The sequence below is a fragment of the Globicephala melas genome, chromosome 19 (assembly GCF_963455315.2).
Source record: "Globicephala melas chromosome 19, mGloMel1.2, whole genome shotgun sequence".
Taxonomy (NCBI): domain Eukaryota; kingdom Metazoa; phylum Chordata; class Mammalia; order Artiodactyla; family Delphinidae; genus Globicephala; species Globicephala melas.
This window is the reverse complement of record NC_083332.1, coordinates 50993668-50998464: the sequence shown is the minus strand read 5'-3', so window position 1 is coordinate 50998464 and position 4797 is coordinate 50993668. Positions and strand designations below refer to the sequence as shown.

Genomic DNA, 4797 nt, shown 5'->3' with positions numbered 1-4797 from the left:
TGTGTCAGATTAAACTATAGGGTACACATGCCACACATGAACTGTTCTACAGTGATTGTGCAGAATGTCAAGAGCACCAAGGTTGAGTGTAATTAGGTAATTCACAAAGCTCTTATTCTAAAAGCTAATGAACTATGCCGAAACTCTCTTACAGTCACATCCTCCTGTGCTAAGCAACATGGGATTTGAAAAAATTAAAACAAAAATAAATTTCATACAGTATTTTTACTGGCTTTCCGTCTGTTAACATCTTGATAGAAATCTTAAAGAGAACAAAATAGCCAACTCAATTTATTTATTTTCCAAATATCACTCTGGCACTCTGTGATAATTACATAAAGTACTAAGGGCATTTAAATTTTATTTAGTCATTAGACCTCTTTAGAGTTTTAGCTCCAGAATCCAAAGTGCCTTATGAAGAATTGATAAGCCCCATTATCCAGAAAGTAAGGAGCAAAAGAACTCATTAATTATACATAACTGTGTGATGTTTTTGCCTATATTTATAGAGGGAAGAGGTCAGAATACCACTAAATTTAATGTCAGCAGAAGCAGCAGCATTATCATCATCATGAAATAATAATACCATTGTTGGGACTTCCCTGGTGGTCCAGTGGTTAAGACTCTGTGCTCCCAATGCAGGGGGCCCAGGTTCGATCCCTGGTCAGGGAACAAGATCCCACATACCGCAACTAAGAGTTGGCATGCCACAACTATAAAGATTCTGCATGCCGCAACAAAGATCCCACGTGCCGCAACTAAGACCGGGCGCAGCCAAATAAATAAATATCTTTTTAAATACCATTGTTTATTGAGCCCTTACAATATGCCAGACACCATTCTAGATGTTTAACCTCAGAATAATCCTATGAGACAATGATCATTAATTGCATTCTACAGACAAGGAAACTGAAACTCAGAGAGTTTTAGTAACTTGCCTAACATTGCACAGCTACTGAGTACCAAAGCCACTGCTTAAACTGAGGTCTGACTCCTACACTTCTTATACTAGCACATGCTATTCTAACACAGGTCCATGTATATGACACTTACTTGATGTCCCTAAAGCTATGGCACCCTGGGAAAATCACAATGCACGATCCCTTTCTATCAAAAGTTTTTATGCAAGGCTGCCCAAGCATGTCTGGGCTCGTGTGAAGAGATGCTTCCTACTGCAATAACAGGGAGGGAAGTCAGGAAGAGGCAGCTAATGGAAGGAAAGATATGAAAAGTAGGAAATGCTTTCAAAGACAAACATTTTTTCACAAGTTCACAAGAACTTCAACTGGCCAAACAGTTTTGCCCATCGAAGGCCACATTTCAAAGATTAATCAGTATATCAGTTTATGGTAAGTGCTTCTAAAAGAGTTCTAAACAATTTGTATTTTTAGGTCAATCAAAAGGTCTCATTGCAGGACTGATTCAATCAGTAATCTCCTCAAGAAAATCTCTTTGTATAGTTGGTACAAGGACCACCTGTTTGCAAGCTTCTTTCCAAGGGAGCACAAAGTTCAAGTCATCAGATTTGGCAATAATGCATTGGGGGACGGGTGGAGATGACCTACCAGTTCTACTTTTGGGGATCATCTCCTAGGAATGTTGATTGGAAAACCAAGGTCCTTATGACTCATATCGTTTATACAGTTGGTTTTATGGGGTGAAGGCTGGGCCTCTTGAACCAGACCAGTCAGTTGTTTTGAAGTGGCCTTAACTCCCACCTGTATAAGACATATGTTGTCAGCATGTAGAATGTTCCCATGTGTCCTTCCCAGGCAATATCTACCATACCAAGAAGTAACAGCTACTCCAACTCTTCTGCCTCCTATAACTGTTGATTAGTTTTGCCTGTTCTTGAACTTCACATAAATGAAATCATACATTATTGACTAGATTTACAACTGGATTCTTGAGTTTTTCATCACATCTGTGAGACTCATCCATATTGTCCTGTGTAGCAAAAGTTCATTTTTCTTTCTGTTACATTCTTTTACATGAAGATACCACAATGTCTCCATTCTCCTGTGGATGGGCATTTAGCTGCTTTTTAGGACTGGGATATTTTGAATAACACTGCTGTGGATAATCCTGTACTTGTCTTTTGGTGGATTCAGTTCTCTGTGGTATGTACTACGAATAGGTATACTGGTCCACAGGGTAGATGTAAGTTTAGCTTTAATAGGTACTTCCAAATAGGGATGCCGATTTACGCTTCTTGAGATTTATTTTATGGCTCAGTATATTATATATCTTGAAAGTTCCATGCCACTTGAAAAGAATGTGTATTCTAGTTATAGAACATTGTGTTTTATTAAGCATCAGTTAGATCAAGGAGGTTGCTAGTGCTGATCATGTCATCCATTCTATTGATTTTTTTTGGTCTAAGTGTTGTATTAATTATTAAGATGACGTGAATATCTCCAACTATGATTGTGCAATTATCTATTTTCCCTTTAATCTTAACTATTTTTGCTTCATGTATTTTGAAGTTCTATTATTAGGCACATATGTATTAATAATTGCTATGTCTTTGTGATGAGCTGGCATTTTTTCATGAAAAAATGTCCCTCTTTATCAATATTCTTGTCTTGAGGTCTATCTTGTCTAATATTAATATAGCTATTGCATCTTTCTCATGTTTATTGTCTGCATGGCATATCTTTTCCCATCCTTTTGCTGTCAGTCTTTATTAGTTTTTATAATTAAAGTATGTTTTTGTAGATAGGATTTAATTGGATCTTGCTTCTTTTTTTTCCTCCTGCTTGACAATCTCTGTCATTTAACTGGCATATTCATTCCACTTACATTGAATATAACTTTAGATATAGCTTGATTTTTGGTTTACCATTTTGCTGTTTGATTTCTAATTGTCTCATCTGTTTTTCTTTTCTCTATACCTTCTTTTCTGCCTCATTTTGAGCTAATGAAATACCCTTAGTATTTCATTTAAGTTACTTTATTGGCTTTTTAGCTATATATCTTTGCACCTTTTTCATGTTAACTTAGAGGTTACATTATGAATAATAAAATTATCACAATCAATTCAGTGTTAATAGTGTACCATCTGACATGAAATGTATAAATTTTCAAGTGTAAGTCTATTAACCTTAAATCCCCACTCTTTGGCTATTGTTGTGATACATATTCTATCTTCATGTGTTATAAACTGCACAAGTAGGATATGTTATAAATGGCACAATTTAGAGTTGTCATTTTTGCTTTACATCGTCAAATCTTAAAGAATGTCATTGCCTCTTGCGTGGACCAGTACAGTAGCCTCTCAGCTAACTTTCCACTTCCATTCTTTCCTTCCTTTTTCATGTCATTTTTTACACAAGAGCCAGAGATATTTGCTTTCAAATGTAAAATGGACGATGCCACATGTCCCAGGCTTAATTTGCCTCAAGGACTTCCCAGGATGAAATGCAGACTCCTGAAGTGGTCTTGTGTTAATCTGCCAAGGCTTCTATGACAAAATACCAGAGGCTGGAGGGCTTAAACAACAGAAATTTATTTTCTCACAATTCTGGAGGCTAGAAGTCCATGATCAAGGTGCTGGTAAATTGGGTTTCTAGTGAGATCACTCTTCCTGACTTATAAAATCCTCATTCTTGCTGTGTCATCATTTGGTCTTTCCTCTGTGAGTGCTGGGAGAGAGAGAGAGAACTCTAGTATCTCTTCTTCTTATAAGGACATTAGTCCTATCATATAGAACCCTACTCTTATGAGCTCATTTAACCTTAATTACCCCCTTAGAGACCCTATCTTCAAATATAGTCTCATTGGGGATTAGGGCTTCAATATAAGAATTGGGGGGCAGGGGCACGACTCAGTCCACAACTGGTCTGAAATGCTCTGCCTGGGGCTAAGGAGGAAAAGATCTGACTGGCTTGTACACAACCCAAAACAACACACAGGCACAAACACAACAGTTTAACCCTATTAAGGAGTCTATATCAATGCAGGATGGACCTCACAAGGCCTGTCTGCATATGTATAATTTTTATGGACTCAGACCCTGCCTCTCTGAGCAATTTGAATTCTGAAAAAAGGAAATCATATTTTGAACTAGTGAAATTTCAATACAATTTAAACCTAGGTATGATCCAGGCATGGTCCATCAGAACGCCCCTGTGCCTCCATGTTACATCTCTATGTGAGTCCTGAGTACACATGGATAGAGTTCTCCATGCTCAGGAGGATCCCCAACATAGGGTCCTAATAACAAGTAGCTGGTGCTCAAGGAGCCCTAAGAAGGCGGCCAGGGAGAAGGAGAGAAGTTGAACCAAAAGTAAGTGAGCTAAAAAGATAAGAGTTGACCCTGAACAACACAGGTTTGAACTGCACAGGTCCACTTACACGTGGATTGTTTTCAATAGTAAGTCCTACAGTACTACACCACCTGAGTTGGTTGAATCAGAAGGTGCGAAACGATATATACAGAGAAGCTGTGTGTGTGAAGGAACCATGAATTTGAAGGGTTGACTATAAATTATACACAGATTTTCAACTACACAGAAGGTTGGCGCCCCTGATTCCCCCAGGCTGCTCAAGGGTCAACTATATACTCAAGCACTGATATTATAAAAGATTCAATTAATTGCAGAGAAAAAGCAAAGAAGTTGGTATAAAACTTGACCTAATTGCTGGCTACATCATTTTTCCATGACAAATGATTGACTGTTATAAGAAGCTTGAGCAATTTCAGTTGACCCTTTACCCAGAAACAAAAAGAGAAATAGTTCACCAAAATAATTTGGAAATTATTTTTTAAGACCTCAACAAAAAAGCTATGTCTCC

At 37.6% G+C, this 4797-nt stretch overlaps 1 non-coding gene across 1 annotated transcript; it reads left to right on the top strand.

Annotated features, from left to right (window-relative positions):
- Positions 1 to 599: 599 nt before the first annotated feature.
- Positions 600 to 672, top strand: TRNAG-CCC (transfer RNA glycine (anticodon CCC)). The gene has a single exon. It is a non-coding gene; the product is annotated as a tRNA-Gly (tRNA).
- The last annotated feature ends 4125 nt before the right edge of the window (positions 673 to 4797 follow it).